Source organism: Manis javanica, chromosome 9 (assembly GCF_040802235.1).
Source record: "Manis javanica isolate MJ-LG chromosome 9, MJ_LKY, whole genome shotgun sequence".
In the NCBI taxonomy this organism is placed as follows: Eukaryota; Metazoa; Chordata; class Mammalia; order Pholidota; family Manidae; genus Manis; species Manis javanica.
In genome coordinates, this window is record NC_133164.1 from 122,997,227 (window position 1) to 123,024,193 (window position 26,967).

General features: G+C 48.7%; 1 long non-coding RNA gene across 1 annotated transcript in view; it reads left to right on the forward strand.

The window, feature by feature from the left end:
- The first annotated feature begins 928 nt into the window (after positions 1 to 928).
- LOC140843561 (uncharacterized) overlaps positions 929 to 26,967 on the forward strand; it is a 36,452-nt gene continuing 10,413 nt past the window's right edge. Inside the window, exon 1 of the long non-coding RNA XR_012121414.1 lies at positions 929 to 993. This is a non-coding gene — a long non-coding RNA (uncharacterized lncRNA). The remainder of the gene's footprint in view (positions 994 to 26,967) is intronic.

Consider the following 26,967-nt stretch of genomic DNA (forward strand, 5'->3'; position numbering starts at 1 on the left):
GCAACCATTACTCTTCTCTCTCTTCTATGTTTGAGTTCGTTCCCCAAAGATTAAAAAAAAAAAATTCTGTTTTGTGTCACTGTACTCTGCATTTGAAACAAACACATGATCGGGTCTAATGTCACATTAGTGGGAGGCAGGAGAAAGCTTGTCACATGATATCATTGTTTTCTATTCATACAGACGGCTTGTTTTTCTTTAATAAAAACCTTCTAACTGCTGCCTGCTCAGATCACAAGGCTCTCCGGGGAGTCACGAAGCCCAGGAAGCTTTTTGGCTCCAGGGTTTCAGAAGAACACTTTCAGCAAGACCTCGAATCAGTTATGCTAGGTACAAACGAGTCATACTTAATTTGAGTGAAATTCATTCACTTATTTGGCTCTGTACCTATTGCAAGTCTGTTTTGTGCAAGAGGCTGCCGCCTCCCAGAAGGCCAAGATTCTGTGGGTGGGTTGAGGCCCGCATGGGGCAAATATGTTCAGCGGCCCGTGTGCAGCACCCACCCCTTGGTCGCTAAGAGGTGATGGTGGCTTGCAGGATTGTTTGTTGTGTTTTCAAAAATCAGACTCCAAGTGCTCTTTTAAGCAAAATTTTAACTATAAACCTAGAGTTATCTACAGTGTGTTATGGACATTAACAGACGAATGCAGTGGGTTGGGTGCATGCAGAGAATGTAAAAAGTCTGCTGTGCTCCTTCGTTCGTTTGGGGCCGTTGCTCCGCAGTGGTGGGTGGACACCCTGATGGTGGGTGGGCACCCTGACGATGGGTGGAGATGCTCCCCCTCCCCGTGCTCATGCCCCTACCGTAAACAGCCACTAAGAGCTCCTACTCCTCTTTGTTCAAACAAACAAAAGCCCTTATGACCAAGTAGAAAATGAGCATCAGGTGAAAGCCTCAGGTGAAGGCGCTCATTGCTTTTTCTCTTTTGCGACGTACAACCGTGGCCTCGAGAGCAGTTCACGCTCAGAGTTTGGACGGCAAACAGAACAAAGGTTTGTCTTTAATGATACCTAGACACTCTTGTGATTGAGTTTTAATTATTTCTCTTTTCTTCTTTTTCACTTCCTAACTGAAACGCTGATGCTGGGGAGTCAGAACCGCCCTAGTTTGGGCAGAGACCTGCCGGCTTTGTTCTGCTTATGGCAAGCCCGGTCTCGGGGTCTGGGGGTCTTCCTCACAGTAGATCTGTACATTTACAGATGTACAATGAGAGCCTGGAGATGGAAGATGAGCTAAAATATACCCAGAATCTCCCAGTTCCTTTCTGGAGTGAAAGGGATCCCTTCCCACCTGAGCTCCAGGTCCCAACGCAGCACCATCGGATTTGAAACTTAAATCCCTGGGAGATGTAGGAAAACTTTGTAAACATTTTATATTTTTCTATGAAATAAGTTTGATTTGGGGCTAACTTTCAAGAATATTCAAATGTGCCTCTCTGTTGGTAAACCTGAAAGACTATTGTTGCATTTTTATATATTTTGTTCCTTATGTTTTTAACAATTATTATTCTGGAAGTCATTGGAACAAGATACATGAGCTGCCCTCAGGTAGTCAGCACCCTATTTTACCCCATTCCTGACAATCTGATGCAACTTTTCTTCTGGTTTGTGGTAGAATTTGATTTACTCATTTTGTGTTCTAATATACCAGTAGAAAAAGTAGATGTAAGTAAATAGTGAAGTATTTATTTATTTTTTGTCTCAAAATGGCATTGAGATTTGGACGCTAGTGAAATTAAGCCACTCAGCTAGATAAGCAATCATTGTTTATTTGTTTTAGGCACAGAACTTAGGACTAGGTTAGAGCAACTGCTTTTTTTTAATGGAAAATATTTTCTGATGAGGAATGGGCTGTCATCCCTTTAAACGGTTTTATTTGTATAGAACGAAGAGAATCCCCACATTAAAAATGCGATGTGATGAAAAACAGAACATGAATGAAGGCGATCCGTGTGTCGTAGAAACTAATGCTGTGGGTTGTCCTGTGAATGGAGCTCTTCAGTGATTTGAGGAGAACCTTGGGCTGGTGACAGACTCCACTGCAGGCTGTGTGAGTGTGTCCCTTTGGAGCCAGTGTCATTTCTAGGTTGCAAAGTGTGATGCTAAAATATTAAACATAAGGGGATCTGGCTTCCAGAAGTTTCAGGCTGCACAAGGCTGGGGCCACCCTCTTCCCCAGTAGAACCCCTTAATTTGGTTTTGTTGGGGACCAGCAGGCAGACCAAGACCACCGGAAGTGTCACAGGTCTTGGGGACTGTCATGGAGGTCCCCTCCCAGCAGCAGTGGGGCATTTGGACGGGGCAGGCCATGCACCATGAGGGCCAAGCTGGGCTAGAGAGGAGCTGTGGGCGCAGTATCAGGGGCTGGGAAATTATGGCGAAGGACAAAATGACGGGAGGAGGTGGAGGAACAGGGAAACTGGCCGCTGGCCATGGGTCGTGGCTGAGGAAGGTTCTCGTGGGTCTCCCAGCCTGCCTCCCAGGGTCAGCTTGCTGTTGGGAGCAAGGTTCGGCATCCCACTGTTACTTGCAGTGCAGGGCGGTGGGCGCTGTGCCGGAGTTGATGGTGTGGCTCTCTGTGGCATGCAGGCATTCTCCTGGCTTACCTTCCTTCTAAGGCATTGATTGCTTAACCCTAAGGCAAAGTGCGCTCCCTGGAACTTGCTAGAAATGCACATTCTGGCATCTCACCCTGGCTTTAATGACTCTGAAATTCTGGGTTGGAGCCCAGCCATCTCTGCTGTAAGGATCCATCCAGGAGACCCTGGTGCATGCTACCTGGGGAAAGTGCTAGTCCCATCCATGGAGATTGTGGTTAAATTCCACTAGGGTGCAGCCCGGCTGGGCATGGATTTTGAAAGCTCCCCAGGCAGCTCTTCGCTGGCAGCCAAGGTGGACTGATGGTCTAAAGTTGTGCTGCCCAGAACTTCCCGTGATGATGAAAAGCATCTGTGCACCATCCAATATGGGGGCCAGTCGTGGGGCTACTGAGCACTTGAAGTGGGGCCAGTGCAACTGAGAAGCAGAACATTACACTTTATTAATTTTAATTAATTGCAGTCTTTGGCTATGCATGGCCAGCGGCTATCGTGTTGATAGCACCGTCCTAGAGCCACAGAGAAATGTAAGCTTTCCCCTTAGTGGGTTTGGACATGTGAAGGCCTCATCAATTACATATGTAAGGAGATAAGAAAAAGGTATTCAAGAGTACTGAGATTATTTTTAAATCTCCGTTTGGCGATAAATAGATAAAAGCAGTGTGTGGGGCCACTGACTCCCCTCCTGACTTCCTCCTGTCTTAGGCGACACACACAGTTCCTCTGGCGTCTTGTCCAGCTCTCTCCTGAGGAATGTGCTTAGGAATCTCAAGGGATTGGATTCCTGGGCACTCTGTCCGTACTTGAGAGGTCTGGGCTGGGGCCTGGAAACTGCATTTTGGCAAAGAGGCTGCTGATTATTTGCAATAAGAAATGAAAGTGATTTAGAGTGTTTGTCCATCATAAAAAGCTGGAATTACCATGCCTGAATATTAGGAAAGTTGATTTGGGAAATATTTTTTAAGTGTTTCCTGACTTCAGCAAAGTAGCTGTTTCTCTATTTGCCCGCCTGTGCTAAGTAAGCTAGGGCAGTAGCTGTTGAATGTGGTTCACCCCTGCTTTGGAATGAACCCTGTGATAGGCTGCATGTTGCTCTATAGCTAATGCCCATGCTGCCAAGGGGCCTCCTCTCATAGGGTGGGTGCTGTGAATGCCAGTGAGTCATGACTTGTCTTCTTTCCACACCCTGCATGCATGGAGGACCCTTCTCATTAGTGGCCACAGCTATGAACTGTTTGTGGGCTCAACCTTCGCCCCCCAGGTTGCAGAAAAACTTCACCCAAAACACAGCCCCATGGCTGCGAGTGCCCCTGTTAGTTGTAGAAGCTCCTCCTGCGTGTTAGGCAAGATACACACACGTCACACATGGATGACTGTGTGTTGTTCAAACTGAAACACTTTTGAAAGTAAATGGGGGCACTATCCAAATTGTCAGGGCAACGGGTGGACTGTTGCACTGTTATAAAGCGCCGAGACTCCAGTTCAGCTCTGCGATCTGTACTGGGATTGAATAGTTTCCCCCCAAATTCATATCCACCCAGAACTTCAAAATGTGATCTATTTTGGGAAATAGGGTCTCTGAAGAAGTAATTAGTCAACGTGGAGCTAACTGGATCAGGCGGCCCTGCAGCTGATGACCAGGGTCCGCACGGGAGGAGAGGAAGGGAGTGGGCCAGGGGGGCTGCAGTGATGGAGCAGATGGGGACGGGCGTCCGTGAGCTGAGGGACACAGCAAAGGCCGTGACCAGCAGAAGCCAGGTGGAAGCAAGGAGCAGGGGTCTCGGAAGGGGCCAGCCTGCCAACACCCTGATGTTGGACTTCAGGCCTCTGGGATTTATTCTGTGCAAGAGAACATTTCTGCCGTGAATGGGACGCAGCCCCCCAGTCTGTGGCCCTCTGCCATGGCAGCCACAGGGAACTGATTCAGAATCTGAGGGCCACACCCCAGGCCCGCTGCTCACTGCAGTGCAGGGACCTGGATTTAAGCCCCTGCCTCGTCATTTATGTTTTATGTGAACTGTAGTAATCCCTTACTCTTGAAGATTCACTTTGCTCACCTGTACCACAGGAACGGTAATGATCACATCTATTTTGTAGACTGTAGGTTTGTGATTATTCTCTTTTTTGGTTCAATACATATTTTATGTGAAAGTTTTCTAGGTGCTGGGAATAGAGAAATGAAAGACACAGTCCTTTCACTTAAGGGAAAATACTTCTTACAGGGAACTGCAGATAAAATCCTTTCTTTTAAGGAATTTACAGTCTAGGGAAAGGCCATAGCAAACAATTGCCCCCATTTTGGTGAGGTGAATATTATTTTAAAACATAGTGAAGTTCTGTCACCTGCCGCAGCGTTCCGCCATCTAACACCAAAGTCAAAGGGAAGCAAGCTCCTCTCCTTGCTCTCAGAAGATGACACCCTGGGTGTGGGACCCCCTCCAGGACCTCAGAACTGGGGAATGTGAAACAACAACACAGGAACACGTAGAATTCACCCAAGGAGCCCAGTGAGAGCGGCCGCTTCCATGCCCAGGAGAGCCCCTGCCCCTTTCCTCTGACTTTCTAGACCAGCTTTGGTTCCTAGGCATCTTATGAGTCTTATTCTTCAGCCTCCTGTGAGCCCCTGATGTCATTTTGACACCTTCAAACTTATCCAAGAAGCTCAAACTTATCTTAAAATTTATATGGGGCTGCAAGGGACCCAAAACAGCCAACCAATCTTTACAAAGAAAAAGAAAGTCAGAGGGACTTAGCATCCTGATTTCAAAACTTACCACAGAGCTACCATGACCAAGACAAGAGTCAACAGAATAGACTCGGGAGCCCAGAAATGACCCCATGTATCTAGGGTCAATTGAGTTTTCCACAAGGGCACCAAGACAGTTCAATGAGGAAAGAACAGTCTCCTTCCCAAACGGTGCTGGGCACCTGCAAAAGAGGGGGGTCGGGCCCTGCCTCATACCATGTATAAAACTAGCTCAACCTGAATCACAGGTCTAAAATATGTAAACCAAACTTGTAAAACTGTTAAAAGGAAACATGGGCGTCAATCCTCATAACCTTGGATTAGGCAATGGTTTCTGAGATGCCATATGTGAAGCGCAAGAACCAAAGAAAAAAAATAGGTGGAGTGGCCATCATGGAAATTAAGAACTTTTGTACCTCTAAGGACACTCTCCAGAAACTGAAAAGAAAAACTGCAGAATGGGAGAAAATATTTGCAAATGATATATCTGATAAGCTTCTAGCACCCAGAACATATAATGAACTCTTAGAATTCAACAACAAAAAGACAAAGAACCCAGTTAAAATATAGGCGAAGGATCTGATAGATGTGTTTTCAAAGAAGATAAACAGATGACAAGAATACCTGAGAAGATGCTCGTAGCATTTGTAACTAGAACTGAATTCAAAAACATGATGAGATACCTTCACACCCACAAGGATGGCTAGAGAAAAAAGACAGATAATAACGTGTGTTGGCAAGGATGTGGAGAAACAGGAGCCCTCCGACATTGCTGGTGGGTATGTAACATGTGCAGAGACTATGGAAATCAGTCTGGCAGTGCTTCAAAAAGTTAAACCGAGGGCTCAGCACTTCAACTCCTGGCTCCATACCTAAGAGAACTGAGGGCACGTCCACAGGAAAACTCGTACAGCATTATTTGTGAGAGCCAAAAAGTGGAAACAGCCAAAACGTCCATCAGTTGATGAACAGATCAATAAAATGTAGTAGATCCATACCCCAGAACATTATTCAGCCATAAAAGGAATGGAGTACTGCTCCATCCCTGGAAAATACTAAGTGAAAGGAGGATGGCAGCGGGACAGAGCTCCACATCGTGGGTGGAAACTACTGTCCACACGCAGAATTTCTGCTTCCCCACAGGGACACCTTAGCTCTTTGAAGGCCTTTCTCAGGCCGCCCAGTTCCTGCAGGGTGATCGTCCTCACTGCAAGTCAGCTGACCGGTGGCCTCCCCACACGCACAGAACCCCCTTGCTGCGGCACCCAGGTCAGATGCAGTCACCGGGGTGTGGCCTGGGACTTCCACAGCGGGGTGGGCCTCATCCAAGCAGCTGATGGCCTGAACGCGAAGCTTGACTTCCTCCTCCAAAGAGTGAATTCCACAGAACGGCTTTTGAACTTGAACCCAAACCTTGGCCCTTTCCTCCCTGGGTCTCTAGTCTGAGGTCTACTGCAGATTTTGGGCTTGCTGACCTCCACTATTGTGTGAGCCAATTCCTTAACCTAAACTCTTAATATATATATAAACATTTATATATATATATATAATATATATATATATTATATATATATATATACACACATACACATTACACACACACACACACACACACACACACACACACACACACACATCCTGTTGTTTCTGTTTCTCTGGAGAACCCTGACTAATACAATCCTCTACAGACCAGACCAGCAAGATCTCAGATTCCTCAAGGATAAATATTCGGGAAGCCCTCTTGTATAAGGACCTCGAACTGTTTAAGATTCTGGCTGAAGTCAACACAAAAATGATGGTAGGAAGCTGTCATAAATAGCAGCTCTGGCCTCATGAGCAGCCACAGAAATTATGTCTTCAGCCGCTAGCAGTATTCCCTTCCGTACTGTGTCACCTGTATTTATGAGTTACTTGATTCCCTTTTCATTCTTCTCTCTCCTCTCCCTCACTGTTGCACATACAGTCCGCCAGTAGTGGACCACCATTTAGCTCACGGGTTCAGAAGAGCCGGACTACACACGAGTGGGTCTTGGAGATGGAGGGACACCCTGGCGCTGAGCGCAGGTGCAGTCGGTAACCCCTGAGGCTCTGGGCCGTGGCCCTTTGGTGAGGGGGTGAGTGCATTTTCTGTTTGGAAGGGACACTGTGTTAAAGAGAACTAGTTTGTTAAAGAGAGCTAGCTATTGGGAAAGAATCTCAGGGAAGAAGTGTGTGTGAACGTAGCAGAGCTGGAGGTGTCCGTTTACTGGTCCCTTCCCGCTCCCGTCTGACTGGGCAGCGTCCCCAAGGCGTGCTGCATCGTGGGGTGCAGTGTGCTGTAACTCTCCCTCTCTCCACCCAGGTGGTCTGAACTTGGGCGTCAGACCTCTGAGGGACCTGCGGGATGTTCCCACGGGGATCCTTGACTCATGGACAGGAAGAGATGCTTATGGTCCGTTCACAGTCCCTGCATATTGTCCAGCGCTAGAATCCTGGCCAGCCTTCTCACTCAAAGAGACAGCCACGGTGCTTCCTGCTCTGTGGCCCCCCAGGATTCCGGGGCATCTGATGGCCGCCGGGCCCCCACTCAGTTCTGTGGTCCTCCCTCATTCAATATCATGCCAATGGACTTCTTGCACTTGGGAAGCCAGAGGGAGTTCTGGCAGCCACCAAAATACGGGCCAGCATCATGGTTTTGCACTAGAGGCTGTGGGGGCCCCACACCAGGAAGCACCAAAGCCGCAGAGCCGGGCGGGTGGACTGGGGGGAAGACTGCCCTACAAGGTGTGCACGCCTCCTGGAAACGGCCTGGCTGAACCACTCAACCGAAAGACGCTCAGTGTCGGCTCATTTTACAGGAGGCATTAATATGTCTCCCTAGCCCTGCTTTTGAGGATTTGGGTTACGCTTAAGATACCTTCTTGATTTCTTCCTCACACGAAGAGCTTGTCCTGGGGCACTGCTGCCCCCAATACCCATTCCAGGTCTTGTCACCTGGGCAGCCAAAAGCTGGAAGGTGTTAATAGAAGGATTTGAACTTCATCAGATACCCTGGGAGCCTCCAAAGAGTGTGGTAATAAAAAGAGCACCGTTGGCAGAAAAAAATACATGAGCTCTTGCCATTGCATATTGTGCTACTTTTAAATTGAATTCTGTTTTGCACAGAAACCTCTGTATTTGTTACTGAATCTAGTTAGGAATTTTGCCTGCTGCCCAGGATGTTAAAGCACACCATCCCACAAACAGAGAAGGTCCTCATATAGTAGAAGGCATAGATTACTGATTATAGATTTAGAACAAAAACACAGATCTCTAGCCTCCCCAACTGGTGCCCACCTTGTTGGAGCTGATGGCCTGACTCTAACCCTCTGGTCCTCTCGCTGGTACCAGCGGAGTAGAAGGCACGGCAGGTGGCGGGGGCTGGCTGGCTGTGAGTCGGGGGCTCACACGGAGGCCCTGGGGCGTTTGTGACTTTAACTGTCTTGCTCTGCCCCACGACCTCTGCCAACCAGAGAGGGGACAGAGATTGCAGGGCACTCTCCTTCTAGTATGATCTTGTGTTCCAGGGAAATCATGTGAAGGAAGAAAGTAAAAATTGATATCTGTTTTGTTTTGTGTAGTTTTGCCAACACATTCTGCTGAAAATTTTTTTAAATTATCATCATCATCCTGGTTCACAATCGCTTTTATTTTTTAGATAGAGTCTCATATATTTAATAATTCAGTCACTGGTCTTATACTCATTACCAATCATGATCACTGGGTTTGAAACGATTTATAATCCTGTTATACAGACCAGTAGAGAGCATGCCCTCTGACCCAGGCAAGTTGTTTTCTGTGAAGATGGGGGCCTGGGCAGTGCCCAGTCACACCCTGCTCTAGTCAGCCCTCCCCGGACAATGGGAAAATTCAACATTTGCAAGTAGAAGGAAGAAAAACAAGCCAGTGACCATACCTGTGACTCATACACACGAAAGAAGATATTTATAAATATACATGAAGTACAAGGAATAATATTGCAACCACTCCCAGACCAACCAGTCAGCCTGAGTGTTAGAACTAGACCAGCGCTGCAGAAGGCCCTTGTATATTCTCTCCTGATGTCATCCCCCCTGCTCCCTGGGGTCACCATATCCTAATTTTTGTGTTCATTAGTCTATTAATTTCCATTATAATTTCCTCACATAGCTATGTGTCCTTCAACCATATATTTCTTAGTCTTGCATATTTTTGAAGTCTCCATAAGTGGTATAATATTGTAAGCAGTCTACTTTTTTGTTCAAGTTTATGTTTGGGGTGCCACCCATGTACGTAGATGTATGTAGTTCTAAGTCATCCATTTTCACTGTGATACAATTCCATTTCTTGAATATACACCATGATTTATTTTTTTCTCTTAAAATTGCTTACACTATTGTATTAATATGATTTATATATACATAACAGTTATTATACAGTACTGTTCATGAGCTGTAAACATCCCCTCAATATAGGCTCCAATACGTAAAAGACTGAACAGTGAATTGGCTGATGTTCCATAGTTTCTTTGGAAACCAAGGATTTGAGGCCAAGTCGTCACCTCCTTCAGCCTCATCAAGCCTCCCTTAAAACACAGTAACCCTGTTCTTCAGATAATATTTCCTCCCAAGCACATGTCAAAGCCTCAGCGATATCAAATGATGCCCTGTGACACCAAAACATCAATTTATGTCAAATGTCATTTGATGCTCGCTGAGTTTCCTTTATTAGAATGATAATGTCGTTGATCACATGTCTTTCCTTCCACCTCCCGGGTTCTAGTTATTAAATCACCGCCCCACTTCACGTGCTTGTTTGTAAATCGGTAGCGCCACTACTAACGTGGGTCTGGCGAGGGCCCCAACCTACGAACATGGCTCCCAAGCGCGTGGTGATGACTGTGTTCTATAAATGGGTACTGCAGATGATCAAAGACATTCATGGATCCCAACGGGCCACAGAAATACCAGAGCAACAAGTGACCGGTGATGGGTGCACGTTTGCTCAGCCTCAGTCCTGCAGTCAGAGCTCTTGTCGGTCCACGCGGGGAGGCAGGGCAGGTCTGGCCGCTGCCACCACCAGGTGGGACCTGGCTGCCGACCTGGAGGAAGCGTGGGTGTGCGCTCTGGTCCCTGTGCCCTGCTGCCACACACGTGTTTGCGGAAACATCAGCTCCAACGGGGATGTTGCGGTTCTGGCTCCCCGCTGCCCAAGCCGGTTCACCCAGGTCCCCGGTAGGATTTTACTCTGAAGAAACTACCTGTGGCCCCTATGTTCTTACTGTGATGGACGTACAGCCAAGACCAGAGCCGCAGATGAGGCTGGGGGTCGTGACGGCAGCGCATCTCTCTCCAAGACCATGATAAGGTGAGGGGGGCTGTGGCTCCCCCGGCGAGCCTGTGAAGCTCATAGGGAAGGTGCCATGTCCTGACTTATTTTGGAAAGGGACACCAGGTAGATGTGGCCCTAGTCCTGCTTCCCTGTGGCATAGAGGCCAGAAAGGATTCACAGGATCCATCGGTTTTGACCTTGACTGGAAGCATTAACGCTCAAAAACAATCCCAGGAATGCCCAGGAAGAGGCCGACAGGAGAGGGGAAGACTCTGTCTTCTAGGGAAAGCCCTTGGCCTGACCCATCTTGATAGCAGGTTGGCTGGCTTGAGCTATGCAGGTGCAGGGGGGGGAGGTGGACATCTTCTCGGTGGCGGGACGGGGGCTGCAGGGGTGCAGCTGCAAGAGCAGTGCATCTTTTCCAGAGTCATCGGGTCGTGCCCTGGACAGACAAGAGTGAGAGCAGGCGCAGTGGGGTGGGAGTGGGGGACCCTTCCTTGTTGCTCGGCCTCCCTGGGGTCTGGCGGGTGGCTTTTTCAGACACCAGAGCAGGATCACGTTCCCCTTGTCTCCCAAGTGAGCAGAGTGATTGGTTTCATTAAGGTCTAGAGAGTTTAGAGCGAATTCCTCTGCACTGAGTGATTGGAGAGCTCTCCCGCCGCCGTCTGTGAAGGGTGATCTGGATGCCGGAGGTTCGCTCTCAGGCTCCTCAAACTCAGTTTGTTTCCATGGTTACAAAACACCGCGCTCTCCCTGGCCCACAGTGCATCCGGACGGGCACGCTGGCTGCCTGGTAATGGCTCTATCACTTTCAAAATCTGCAGGCCTCCTTAGCACTATCCAAAGCTTAGAGAGGCGGGAGCGGGGGGTGCCCTCTCCCGTTGTGCGTGCTAGCTGGCAATCCTAATTTTGATTTAAGTATTTTGCAGGGAGCAGGGGAAAGGGTATTTGCACTGTTAAACTAAATATTGAAGCATCATCCTCCAGTACATGGAAATACCAAGGGAAAAGTTGGTATGCAGGACAGTGTCAGCAACTGCCACAGTGCCCTGGGGTTTCTGTTGCCCAAGTGAAGTCCATTAGCCCAGCTCTGTCCTTGGAGGCCATATGCTGGGATGACCAAGGCCAGGCGCAACCTGAATGATTGACTTAAATCTTTTTCTTACCAGCCATGGGTAATTTGTTCTCTCCTCACAGCAGTTTTCCCTTCTGTGAAGAAGGAAGTCTCAGGCGCTAGTTGAGAGGATTAAATGAGATTAGTAAAGGATTTAGGACAGTCCATACTATGCACTCGATAAATGATCATCGCTATTCTTGGCAGTCCTGCGACACAAAACAGTGCAGAGAACATGGGTCTGCAGGGCATTGCGGGGTGTGGGGGGGTGATGAGGACAGAATCCCGGAGGCCTTAGAAGACAGAGCCTTCTTGGCTTTTGGTTGCATTTGCTCTGCTTGATGAGAGAGGAAACGGGTGGGGGTCCTGCAGCCAGAACGTCCGAGTTGAGATCTTGGCGTTGCCTCATAGGAGATGTGCAACCTGGGGTGACTTACTCAGCCCTTCTGTGTCCAGGCCTCCCTCTCAGTGCAGTGGGGACGAGGACGCACATGTCTTGGACACGCCAGCATTTGTCCAGGGTCTAGACCAGTGCCTGGGGTCCAGAGAACACAGAGCAGCCTTCAGAAGAGTCAGACGCCCACAGCTCAGCAGAACACAGCCGTGTTCTTCTCGCCCCTCACATGCCTCTTTATCTGCTTGGCGAGCTATTTCTTGCCTGCACCTTGGGTGAAATCTCAGAACTTTCCCAATCCCTATTGAATTATACAAAGTCTTCTGGTCACTTCTCCAAGTAAAAGAGCCTTATTTTAGAGATTAAAGTGCCCATTCCAGATGATAAAGTACAAAGCTTCATTTAAAATGGCATTGTCTCTTCCCTCAGTGAATGCTGACTGAAGAATGAATGTGTAGCTTTTGCTAAGTAGGTTGATGAGGGACAAGAATCATGAAATTGACTTCTAGCACCTCCTCTGAAAGTCCCCATCTGTCTTGCACCCTTTGTGGGATGTGGGAGCAGCTGAGGGCTCGGCTGAAACTAGGGTAAGAAAAATCCCTTTTTTAAAATCATTATGCATGCAGCAAATATGGCATTGTTACTATTAAAATATATTTTTCTAAATGATAAATCCTGAACTGCACCCCCTTCCCCAGGAGCCTCATACAAATATGAATTTTCAGTTGCCATATATGTCCATTCCCATTCAAAAGTAGGGATGCCAGATTTAGCATATAAAAAATACAGGACACCCCATTACATTTGGATTTCAAATAGGCAGCACATAGTTGTCAGTGTAAGTATGTCCTCTGCAATGTTTATCCTGGGTCACATCTGGCAACCCTGTTTCAGCAATTCTTGTATCGCAGATGGTTTGGATGGTAAAGCCTGTGCAATTAGGGCATTCAGGTTGCAAGCAGCAGAGTACCCACATAGAGGTGCGTGAGCAAGGAGCCGTCATTACTACCCACGGACTAAGAGCTGGAGAAGAGGACGGGTCTGTGGTGGGTTGAGCCCCTGCTTGGTATGTCATGTTCTGGGTCACCCTTTCCACAGGCCTCTTGGCTTCCCTTTGGCCATAAACAGCTCCAGTGTCACATCACCCCACAGGACATCCCATGGTAAGAATGGGTATGACTGCCCTGGGAAGCCCCCTTTGTAATTCAACTTTTTATTATGGGCTAATTGTAGAGTTTTGTGCATTAATGAAAATGATACAGAAAAATCCTAGGTGCCCTTCACCTAGCTTCTCCCAGTGGGAGCATCTTACACAATTACAGTACATCACAACCAGGGTATGGGTATAAATGCAGTTCATCCCCACCCTGATTTCCCCAGCTTTGCTTATACTGACATGTAATAGGAGCATAACAAGTAGTTGTTGAGTGAGCCAGTGGGTGGCCAGCACTGTCCCTCGCTCGCTGTAACCATCTGTTACCCTGTAGGGTAAAGTGATGTGGGCTCCTTGAGTTGGGGGTGGTGTCCCTGGGCTGCCTCGTAAAAGGTACTCAAGACATGCTTTTTTATGGGTGAATGAGTGACTGGGTAGAATGCCCTCAGGGGTTCCATTTTGTGGTGAAAAAACTTGGTGTTTCTTTGATTTGTGCTCTTATATATGGGGGTTCTCACCAATTCTGCTCATATCAGCTTTGCCTGTCTGGAATCTAACTGTCCCAAAGGTGGGGGCCTTGTCCATAAAGCTCAGGTTCCCCCTTTGCAGATTCAGGGGTGGTGCATGGGAACCTCCAGATGGAAGGGAAGGGGTGCAGTGAGACTGGAAGGGTGGAAATGCAGGGCTGGGGGGCCAGGACGGTGGGGCCCATGGGGCGCACCTGCTGAGTGACGGTGGTCGGGTGCTCACCCCCTCGCGCTCCTGCTCCGTGCTGTGAAATGACGGCTCTGACCATGCAGGGTGGCAGCACTACTCAGGGACCGCTGCTGCTTCCACATGGCCTGCAGGCGTCCCCGAGAAGTCCATCTTTCCCCGGGGTCCTCCTGGCCTCCTGTGAATCAGGCAACGTGGGGCCATAGCTTCCGGAAGAGCCCGGCTACGGGTGGATGGGGTGAAGCTGACAGGACTGAAGTGGAGCTCTGGGGTCTGGCTGGACACCCCCAGGCCCTTCCCACGGATGGCTGTGTCTCCCTGGCCCTCTTCCTTCCAGAACCCATTTCTTCCCCTCCTTCCCCTCACAGTTGGTCTGCAGGATGTGGGTCTTGGCTACTTGAAACTACCCAGTTAATGAAGAATGTTGGAATCTACTCAACCTTAAATCCACTTTACAACTTTTTAAGGTCTTTCATCTGGCATCTCAAACTTCTTTAAAAGGAAAAGAGTTTTGGCCCTGACTGGTAGCGTCAGTAAGTATCGAGGACCCACAGGGAGGTACACTCACTCCCTGTCCATAAATCAGTTTTCCTAAGACCCCTGCCCGTAATACCTGTGCAAAATCTCTGGAGGACAAGTGCCATTATTCATATCAGATGGTGAGGCAGAATTCCAGGCACTACTGTCCTTGCCCACATCCCAAATCATGGAATAAATGTCTTTACTTTCTGCAGCAGAAAGGAGTCTTCGCTGTCTGACCATGTGCACGAGGAAAATCTCATCCCTGGTTATTATCTGGGCAAGTCAACGTTTCCCCTGGGGGGCGAAGAGCAACCAGCTACTGTTCAAAGTGATTTACACATATCCACTCACTTAATCTTCACAACAACCCAAAGGCGAGGAGCAATGCTTATCGGTTTCATGCTAAACTTGAGAGAGAGCCTGCACCCCGTGCCTCAAGGTGCCCACCCGGGGTGGGGAGGCCTGAACTGCTTGTCCCTGTGCCATTCTGCCCCACGTTCTAAGGACGGCCCTGGGGTCAGTCCCACACTGGCATGGAAAAGTCTCAATATGAGACGAGTGGAACCATCTTGAGTAAAAATTGGAGAAAGTTTACTGGTCAGTATCCCCACATCAACAGCACATAAGTGCACATGTTTTAAAAAAGAAAAAAAAAATTGGATATTGGAAAGGTATTGTTTTTATTTAAATAGTGATCTACATCCAGATGTCCTGAAAAAAAATCCCAGATTATAACAGCAACATCTACGACTCCAAGAAAGGCACCCCTTGTTATGCCAAATGTCTCCTACATGCTGCTGGTCCTTTTACATTCCTTTGGATAAAATAAGCCGTTTCTCCTTTACCTGCTAGATTATACTCTATTTTTAGAAGAGACACCGATCATACATTGGGCAAGAAAGTGAAATACTAAGAGTGTGAAAGTGTACGAACACTGAAACATTTCACCATGGGGAGATGTGTCAGCCATTGAATTACTCTTCGGACTGCTATTTTGTGAACACGGTGGACTTCGATTTTATTTTTTGTAGGGTGAGGCACTCAGGAAATGTGAAGGAGCCCAGATACGCTGCCTCTGCGGGTCAGCTGCTGTCCCTCACACGTCAGGGGGAGCCCAGACTGTCCAAGACGCCCTGACCGTGGGGAGACCAGCACGCGCAGGCCTTCCGCCCTTCACGAATCTTTCCCCTTCTGCCCTGCTTTTCATTTGAAAATCAGCTCTCACTTCTCGGATCAAGCAAATGATATTCCAGCACTGCTGTGACCGAAGAGAGCGGGAAACGAATACAACAGAATACAGACCGACGAATTTGCATGTGTCAAAGATGCTCCAAATTTAAGTAGTAGAGGTAATATTTAATTTTTGATTCCAAAAGACTAAAAGTCTTGCTCTCTCTTACCGAACTTTTCTTTCATCATCTCCAGGATTCTTTTTTCTTTTGTCTGACTGTTGCTGCCGCTTGCTGTCGTGGGCATCAGGCGGGAGCGCCCCGTTCTGCCCGCGCCTTGTCTGCGCGTCCGCCGCGCTGCGCAGAGGCCGAGGCTCAGGGTCACGGAACCGGGGGAACAGGCGGAACCGGCAGAACCGGCGGAGTGGGGCTGCCGGGGAGGAGGAGGGCCCGGCCCAGGCGGGAGACGGTGCCCACCTCGGCGAGGGCTTCGGGGCGTTGAGGCGCCCAGACCCCCTGCATCACGGCGCAGCAGGGCATCAGCCCCTCGGAGCGCGGAGGGGGCGGACGGCGGGACGGCGGGGCGCAGAGGCCTTGGGGTTCACCGACGACCGCGCTCGCTCCCTGGAAACAGTCGCTTAACAGCACCGCTCATTACAGAGAAGGCACCGTCTCCCCTCTCCCCGCTTCCCCTCCCTCTGGAAGCCTCCTGAAAACACCGGACCCGAGCAATTTGGTGATCTTAAGAGTTTCTTCAAGTTAATGAGAAACTCGGTTCCTTCCCTGCCGGGGGGAGATGGTCCCATTCCCACACTACGCGCCCCCTGCGGGAAGGCTGTCCGTCCACGTGGATGAGCCCCGTGATGGGCTGTGGGAACCTGCAGCCGTCGGGCAGACAGCTGGGGCAAAGCGGAGCAAGACTGGGGGCAGCACCTCGGTGGGGTCTGTCTATGGGCACCCACGAGAAGGAGGGTCAAGGAGGGTCAAGGGAACCTTTTTCGGGCAACTTGCCAAAGTTGCGTCCAGTTATCCACCAACGGGACGTTTCATTGTTACATTCTGGAAAAACACTTCAGCTGACCGCAGCCAACCAGACAGCTTTTTGGGCGACACTAGAGGGAATTCCTCTTTCCCGATGGTGGAGAGATCGAACTGGGAGTGGGCTGTAACTAACGCGACCCCCGGCAGGAAGAGAGAGCGGGGGGGGCATAGAGATCAACAGCTTGGGGGTAGACGGTTTAGACGAATCCATCACAAAATAACCAGATGGGACATTTGAAGTGAAGAAAAGAGTGAAATCAGAGAAATAAAGGGAAAGAACTTTAGGAAAACAAACTTGTTCTTTTTAACGTGTGGATTGACCAGATGCATTTATCTTTTTTTTGACCCAACCCTCTGCAAAAGAATTTTTAAGGTTTTATTCATAATAGCAAAGAGAATGGGAGAAAAGACACCAAAGGATTAGAGGTTTCAACGTGCATGGAGGCAGGGGGCAGACAGAGAACAGGTGGGGGCTGTGCAGAGCAGAGGCTGTGTCTGTAGAGGTGACTCACCCCAAGGGCCCTCTGAGATGAGTCCCCTCTGGCCTCCTGAGCAGCGGGTGAGTGCCACTGCCCTGGCCTCCCCATCTGCAGGAGACTGAAGTTTACTCAATGCAGACAGTGAGCAGTGGACGCTCTGAACAGGGGCCCAGTCCCCACCAGAGGCAGGCACGGGGAGTGGGCTCCAGGCAAGCGACACTGAACCCGCACAGAGTCCCTTTGCTATGGAAACCCCTCCCTCACCTGCTCCCAGGAAGTCAGCAGCCAGGTGTTTCCGGGGCAACTGTCCCCCCAGCAGGGCCAAACAACGATGCTTACCATGGGCTCCACAAGCCCCATCGTGGGCTCAGCCATCTGGGTGTTAGGACCTCAGTCATCGATAGGAGAGGATTGTCAAGCATCACAAGAAATTTAATTTAAAAAAAAACATTAAAGAAAAAATTATCTCAGAAGAGATACTCAATGAAAATGAAGGAAGAAGAAAGCAACTCATAAAAAATCAATATTAATATCCTTAGAGTGGTAAACAAGAACAGAATGAATATATACATACATAGAAAAGGATAAAGAAAAGGTCTTGGAATTTGTAGGTATGGTAACAGAAATAAAAAAAAAATTCTATGAACAGTTTGAAGGATAAAGTCAAGGAAAACTTCTCACAACTAGAAGATGACCAAATTTAGAAGACCTACTGGGTGCAGGCAGAATGGGAGGCACGACCTCATTAAGGTATATCCTCAGGACGGTTCAGGGCACCGCCACTAAGCAGATCTCAAGGGCCATGGGACAACAAACCACACGGTCCACACGTGCAGGAGGGTTGGGATGGACGGGGTTTCTCCGTGGCAGGAAGGTAGAAGGTAGTTGCCCTCAGAATCCTGAGTGAAGCCCCGATGGTCCGTGGCGCTGTTGTCGTCACAGCTGGGTGCTCAGTGTACATGAGGGTCCGTGATCGTTCTCTCTCCTTTTGGTATATTTTAGAATTCTCAAAATTAGCAGTGTTGGAATTTACCTGAAAACAAGCCCACCAACAGAGACAACAGTAAGAGAAAGCTGGTGAGCCAAGAAGATGCACTTTTTATCAACAAACGTGGAGTCAGCGGTCAGTTCCGAAGACAGACAAACCCCGGGGGTAACGGTGAAGGGCCAGCTTCGGCGGCTGTATCGGTGTATACCCCGTGTTAACGGAAGCAGCGACACCCATCTGCGTATTCAAAGTGCTCATAAAGCCACAGCCAAACGAGATCATAAAGGCAGGGCCTAGTGAGCAGCACCGCTGCGCAGCGGCACGCTCAAGAAGACTCCGCAGCACAGGAGAAGTGAGGAGTAGAAGTATTTTTCAAATATATTAAATGAAAGGAAAAATACAGGGAAATATCATCCCTTAAAGAAGCTGAAACACAGGAGTATATTTTTTTACGGTTTGAGTTCATTACTTTGCCGAAGAATACTTGCACGCACACCAAGTCTGCACAGTCCCCGTGTGAGATACACGGATAAAAAGGCAAACTGGGGAAGAACAATAATAACTGAGTATCACCTCTCGAAGGGTCCTTCTCTTTCGGGTGGTCTGGTGGTCATGCTCCAGCCACGTTAGGCACTGGCAGGCGTCACTATGGGACCCCAGCCAGCACACGACAGATATCACAGGACAGAGAAGGTTCTTGAGGATCTTCAAAGGAAACAGTGAGGCCAGCTTTTAAAAGAGATGGTTTACCACCTAATTCCAGCCTGTTCATCTTGGAATCGATACCTGGGAAGAGCCTGGAACAATCATTGAGTAATCAGTTGGCCATCAATAGGATGACGGAAGATGCAGAAACCAGCAAACATTTTTGAAAAGGCAGATGCAATGCAGTGGGGTGACTCTAGGCTGCACTCCGACTCTGCCCCACAAAGCACCCCAGGAGAAGGGCCTGGGGTCATGCTCTGTGGTCACTGGGGCTCTGCTAACACAAAAGAGTGACCGTAAACTGTTGTGTGATACGGCCTTTCGTTAGTATAAGCACTGGGTTTAGACACAATGCTAATTTCAGCAAATCTTTGCAAATGTGAAGGATAAATGACATGCATCTATGGAAGGATGTGAGGTTTAAAGAGCAATGCCCCAGTAAGACCGTCCCCGTGTGCCTGCCACAGGCAGGGGCCACCGGGGGGCAGTTTCCAGAGATGAGGCTATTGGTGTTCTGCCCACATCTGGGGGTGCGCTGCAGAGCCAGATCCAACCCCAGCAGTTAGGGGGGAAGGCAGGTTGGGAGGGATGTTGGAGAAGAATTGCCCTGTGACACTTTTATTATGGTTTAATCACAGTAAAGAAAAGTGGCTCATGCCAAGTGAGACTGCCTGCCGAGGAATGTCCTAAGCACTGTGACCTTTCAGCACATACCATCCAGACTACGACCCTCTGAAAATGGGACTCTTACTGTCTCCAATTTATAAATGGGGAAACTGAGGCCCTGAGAAGTAAAGCACTTTGTGGAAGATCTGACAGCTGACGAGTAGCCCTAGGAGTACCGCCCAGCTAGCACTCCAGAGCACAGGGGGACTTGCTGTTCTGATGTTTCTCAGGCTTGCTCACTGGAACTGTTAACACGGCCAACTAAACAGGCTTCAGTGCTACATCTTGTGGTGGGTCAAATAGTACATTTGCTTCTACTGGCTCCTAGTATAAAAAAGCAGCAGGTATCGAGAAAATTAAAAAGCATTTTCACAGGAGAAAGACACAAAAATTACAGACAGTCAAACTGTTATCTTCGGTTTTTTTCTACACATGGGACAGCCACCCGGTTCCAATTTCAGCAGGACAGATTGCCACAGAGCAAGGCTCTGTGATCTTAAAGATCTGCACTTGGGGACAGAGACTAACTGGTTTCTGCAAACCATCATGTCTTGTGGTGAAGGAATTACGGGCTGGTGCGGCCGCTTCATGGGCCGACCCGGACGCTGCGGGGAAGGTCTGGCCTGGAGCGGTGGGATGGCCCTCTGCAGGTCACCCCGTGCATGCACGCACTGACGTTTCTGAGCTAAGACCCTGGCAGATAAGCCACCCCTCTGGGGGCTTCCAGCTCCCAGCTGCCCTGTTCTTTCCAGGGAGAGCCCCTGTGGCTGGAGCCAGTTTGATTTCTAAGGAGGAAATAATGATGTGAATTGTTCCCATTTGCTATAGAATGATTTTCTGTTGCCTATATCTAAAAGCATATTCACTAAACATTCAGAGACACGTAGTGACCATATTAGCATATAAGTATTATAAAAACAAATCAGAAATTGGCTTTTAAAGAACAAAATGCAAGAATTCCAAATAGACCATGACTGTGTTTTTTGTCTGCTTCTGATATTATAGCGGGAAGGAAATGCCCATATACAGCTTAGCGTGTGTGGCTGAGTCAAAATCATGAGTTGATGGCATGTCATTTACAATGTGTTTGCCAACAGGTCATGCTCTTATCACCATAAATATTTTAAAAATATTTTATCACTTTATATTTTTAGAATAATTTTAAAATGAATGGAGAACACCACTGTTTCAATGGGGACAGTTGACATTTTATACATTATAAGAATGATCACTTGTGTTGAAAGGAATGTTATAATGCAATATTTAAGGACATACTGGTTAGAAACCAATTTTTAAACTCAACATTTCTTCATTACGTAACAAGCAACAATGGTTGTATGACTAAAACCATTCCCTGGGGGCCTTGGGATCAGACATTACTGAGGAAAGAAGTTTGCAAGGCTGACAGAGGTTAGAAAATGGTCCACGTCCTGTTCAGTCATGGGCTGCATTTCCCAGCTGCAAATGGGCCTTCGTTTCTTCATCTCCTTGCTGGGAGATGCACAGATGTGACTCAACTAAAGTCAGCTCTCTCATCAGAATAAGATGTTCCCTTCAGGCTTTCGGCTAACTTCCTGCACAGCTCAGTTTTCACAGCAACCGGGGAAAACGGTGCTGTCAGCTTAGCTCTGGGCCGGGAGCTCTGTGGTCAGGACAGCGGGAAGGGGAAAAGGCAACAGGCCGCAGCTCCTAGAGGAGCAAAAGCTGCTGCCCGTCAGAGAAACATGAGTTTATCAATGCAAATATCATGGCGGGGCCACATATCGTGCAGAGACTGATTTCAGCTCAGGAGGCCATCTGTGCGGTCAGCGCACAGGACACTGCACATGGGCCATGGGACCTGCAAGACTCCACGCGCCAAAGCCACGGTGGGTGGGTGGGTGGCCATGAGCTGGGGGCTTCTGGGTGACCATCTGTCCTGTCTGTGCCCCTGTCTTCACCTGCAGAGCCGGGTTAGCAACAGAGCTCACCTTTATCAGAGGGGCAGAAAGTCCCTATCTATGAAAAACCAAGAACAGCACCTGTCCCATTAGCACATGGAGAGTCTATTACATGAAGGAAAAACAGATAGAGATCCAGGCATCTCCTGAAATGCTCGGGTGCACAGCCCCTGAGTTCAGCCAGCGTGGCCTTGGCTTGAGGCTAATTGGGCGCTTTGCCTTGCCTGTCCCACAGACCAAGTGGCTGGCGTGAGTGGACAGTGTCACGGAACCAGAAGGGCCTGGAGGAGAGCGGTGTCCAAGCCTGCCCCTGGGAAGGAGGTGTGGTCACAGCCCTGCCCTCCTGGGCCACCTCCAGGCCGGCCCCGATGGGAGCCCGGGGCCTGTGATCCCCTGTGTCGTGCTGTCCTGCCTGGCCATGGGGCAGATGAGGAAGGACCCGCAGCTTCTGCCCTAGTCACTCCACATGTCCTAGGGTCTCCTCTGCACAGAACAGTCCTTTGATGTTCGCTCGGCTGCCCCGCTCTCAGCTGTAGGAAGCATGGGCAGGGGATTCAGGAAGCCATCGTGACTTACCTGCTAAAGGCTCTGTCCGGATTTTCCACTCCTCTCGCCTTTGGATGTCAGCATATATTTTGTCCATCATCAGAGTTTCCAGTTACAAAAAGGCCCAAGCTAAAGCAGGGTCGGGTGGGGATGGGGGCCACCCCCTCCAGAGACGTGCATGCAGAGGAACGTGCCCCACAAGTTTTGCCAAAATTCCATCAGCTGCCAGGCCTTCTCCCCATTGCTTGGAGTGGTTCAGGACTGGAAATGGGGTTGGTTTCCACAGCTGTCTCCCCAGTGTGTCCCCTGGATGGGGGTGGGACATCTCACTGAGCTTCAGAGTTCGGAGTTGCCTGTGTATACGGCTAAGCTCTCAACTGAAATGGGCAATCTTTTCATATTTCTTTGAAAACAGGCTACTTAAATTCTTGAAGAAATATCCGAACAATCCAAGCTGAAAGAGGAGCTGTCGTCATGTCAATGGCTAAAATTAAACCACCTACTATGGGGGAGGTCCAAGAAGAACCTCCATCTTCAGGTTCTCCCGTCTGATTAGATCTACCATCTAATGCTGTCCCTGTGTGACGGACACCCCGTGTCTCGAGAGTCTGTAGGTTTTACACATAGCTGACCCACTAAGAATCAGTTCAACTGGGGAAGATGCATTTATTTGCTTGCTGAGGGAAAATTAACTCTAAAAAGCACCCTCCTTGGTTTTACTATTTTAAGGTGAATAAGGCTCCTGTGTTCTGGGCTCCCTCTGTGGGGATTATTCCTTCAGTGACCTGTGACTTTGGGGTTTTCTAGAAGACGTCCGAGAAGGGCCTCTACATCCCATTTCCTTTCCTCATCATAACGATCCTGGGGGCAGCGAAGCTACTCTGAGCAGCGCCCCCACAGAGACGGGGACGGCAGCCGACCCGGGCCCCGCGCTGTCCCTCCGTGCGTCAGATGCTCACGCAGGGCTTCCCTTCTTGCTCTGCAACAAGTTACTACCTCAGATTCTGCCTGGCTTGCCGTCAAGTCCTGCCCCTTTTACCAGGGGGGTGCAGCATACTCCTCCAGGAAATGATAGCCCACGAAGCGGCCCTGCTCTTTACCCCCCGCATCATAGTCCTGCCTTCTGCTCTCCCACGTGTGGGCAGTCAGCACACCCATGCCCGCACTTTCTGGGTGGCAACTGCTCTTCTTATCATTTGTGGTGAAGCATAAATATTTACTTTTTTAAACAAAGTTAAAAAGCATTCATGATCCTAAGAATACGGAGACTTGCTTACTGTTCTGTATTTTCTCTCAGTGCTTTTGCAGATGCCCATTTTGTATCCTCACCATAAATTGGAGCAGCGCCTGACAAAGCCATTTGGGTATGTCTCCAAAGGCTGTCACGATAAAGTGTCACAAACTGGGGGTCTTAAAACAGTGGCAACCTAGCCTCTTGCTAGTTCTGGAGTCTGGGTGTTTGAGTTGAAGGTGTCAGCAGGAATAGCTGGGGACTCTGAGGAAGGGTCTGGTCCTGGCCTCTTCCAGCGTCTGGGGGTGGACAGTCCCCAGTGTTTGTTTCCTGTATGTGCATGACTCCAGTCTCTGCCTCTGTCACCACACAGCGTTTTCTCTGTGTGTCTGTGGTCAAATTTCCCTCTCCTTGTAAGGACAACAGTCATCAGATTAGCCCCCCTGCTCCAGTACCACCTCTGCTTAGCTTGATTGCATCTGCAGAGACCCCATTCCCAAAGAAGTCACAATCACACGTCCTGGGTGATAGGACTTGGGCACAGCTTTTGGGGGGACACAATTCACCCCATAATGTCCTTTGAGCTCCTTCTTACGGACGTGATGGGCTGACAGTATTTATTAGAAACAAATGGGGGAGCTCTGAAGGATCACCTGACCACCCTAGAGAAAAGAGGACCCCCAGAGATCAGAGCTGACCACCACCCATCACCCCTCACTAAGCAGGGGCCTCCCCAGGCCCAGACAGAGGTGCCCAAAGCCCCAGGCATCATCACATTTTGCTCATGGCAGCCACCCGCCCCACCGAGAGAGCACAGCTGTGCATCTGGGCCCTTGTTCGCTGAGTAACACAACAGACAGGGCACAGCCTCTCTGCCAAGGGCCAGAGGGCATGGGGAGGCAATACGAACACCAGACAAAATTTAATCTACCGAAATAGGATTGGGCGGTAGAGCTGCAGCATGTTTTCCCTGAGGACTTCCTGAACTCTCCTCTTTATGACAGCCCTGCCCTCCCCAGCGTGTGAGAGGCTGGGGCCCCAGTCCTTCCCAGTGGCCGGCCTGAGACTGTATGTACAAGATGGGTTGGGGTTGGGTTCGCATTTCCTCAGGAGGTAGAGAGTGAGGGAGGCACCTGAGAGAGTGCAAGGAGGTAACCCAGACCCCAGCCCAGGTCGCTGCAGGTGCTGGCCCTGGACAGGAAGTGGGGGTCCTGGGATAGGACTCGTGTCAGCCCTGCCAGGGCTGAGAATGCTGGCAGAATCCAGGGCTGGAAGCTGACAGCCTCAGAGAGGAGCTGGCTGGCTTACCTACATCAGCTTTTGGGCAGTTCCATTATTACCGTTTTGATGTAAATTACAGCCGCCAGCACCCACTGTGCCAAGCCTGGTCCCATGGGGTAAAATGTGCCCCTGCCATTCACCTCCCTCCACACCCTGGATGACTGGCCCTGCTGGAGGCATTCTTTGAATGGAAAGTGCAGTGGACGCTTATTGTTTGGGGCCCCCAACATGGCTTGCCTACTACTGATGACTGCCCCTGACTCCACGTGGGGGACCATGCTCACCTTGTTCTGGGGGAAAGAATGTTCCCAGGCTCCCAGGAAGACCTGGGACCCCAGCTGGCAACTGGGACAATTCCCTCCCTGGCCAGGGAACTCACACCAACCAGTGACAAGAGGCTCAGGTGCAGGACTCTTGCAAGAGGTAATGGTGAGCAGGAAATACAATGACAGAAATAACAGCTAACAAGCATCCCTGACACTGTCCCCAGCACCTTCTGTACACTAGCTCATTTAATTCTGAAACCAGCCCCACAAAGATGTCCTTCCAGGGATGGTGACCAGGTAGAGACCATTGCTTTGAAACAGACATATTCCCATGTCCTGCACTTTTGAGGCTGGAACTGGCAGTCCTATAGTTTGTCTCGGCCAGCTCATCTCTGAGTTGTACGCAACAAAATGTTCTTTTTATCATAAATAGTTGAAGGAAGCAATTGTGATGTGGCAGTGTGACTTTCACCGCAACATTGATCTTTTCTTCCCTCATTTTTTACAATTAGTGTGCTGATTGCTCAAAGTTAAGGCACTTAGCTTGAAAGCCGGGGATCTCTGCTACCTGCCATGTAAAATGTTCACAGTCACTGTATCCACCTACCCATCAACATCCACGTAGCAGTATACATGCCACACTCCCACAGAGCCACACATAATGCTTCCTGATTGAGGAGAATTTTAAAAAGAGTTGTTATTCTAGTAGCACAACCCTTCTAACTGGGTAGGGATAAGAAATAAGGGGGCAGAAGTGAGGAAATAAAGGAAATTGTCACTGAGGTTCATGTCTCAGGACGACTTTACATCTCAGGATGACTTTAAGCAGAGCCATTATACAAACTTGAAATATCTTTGTGTTTTAACAAGAGCTGAATTTGTTATCTGAATTTGTAAAAAGAAAACGACTCATTTGCCAGAGTCTCAGGCCCAATTATTTTGATAATCATCAGAAAAATAACATGGAAATATCTTAAAGGAAGAAATGCTTGAATGCAGTGATTCTGAGCATTCTGTGGGTAGGAAGTGTGTGCGCTTCACAGCTTCAGGGAGATACAGTTTACATACCATTGAATTCACTCAGTTGGAGTGCATAATTCAGCATTTTTAAATATATTTGCAGGATTGTGCAGCCCTCACCACTATATGATTGTAGGCCATTTTGGTCCCTCCTAAGAGAAGCGCTGCCCCTTACAGCGCGCGCCGTCCCCTCACCAGATCCCCCCCTACCAGATCTCCTTCATCTACTTTCTCTGTGGGTTTGCCTGACCTGGACTTGTGTGTAAAGGGAGGCCTTCAGCATGTGGTCTTTTGTGCCCTGCTTCTCTCATGTTTTCAAGGCTCATCCATGTTGGAGTATGTGTCATACTTTTCACAGCCAGATAATACTCAGTTGTACAGATACACCGCCGCTTGTTTATCCATTCGTCCATCAACAGACATTTGGGCCGCGTCTACTACTTCTGCTAGTATGATGCTGCTGCCATGAGCCTTCCTGTATATGTTTTTGTGGGGATGTATGTTTTCATTTCTCTTGAATATTCTACAGGAGTAAAGAATTACAGTTAGTGAGAAAGACGTCATCTGAGCACTCACGTGAACTTGTGCAAACCATAAGCAACATTTTGTTCTTCATATAATTCTCGTTTCTTTATAGGTGCAAGGAGAAAAAAATAACCATTTCAGTATTGAATAAGGAACTCAGTTAGCATATATTCTCCTTTGTTTGAAACCGCACACAAATGGGTTCTTCTTTGCTCTCAAACAAAGGCATACACTTACCGAAGAGCTATTAAGCAATTTGAAATTTATCTGGCCTTGTCAAGAATGTTCTCAAAATAAGTTTCTCAGATAACTGAAGTACTCGCCTTTTACATTTTTATCATTTTTTCATGAAAAGAATAGATATATACGTATAGAGGCACACTGCCTTAAAGATTTCTAGTGATTTATTTTTATGATCACTGTATCTATTTGTCATTTTATTTCCACACGCTCATATCTCGGGAACTTCTGAGATGCACTTCAGGACCTGCACTCGGTGGCCCTTTCAAGAGTCCCTAGGCCCGGGGCCTATCGAGGACTCC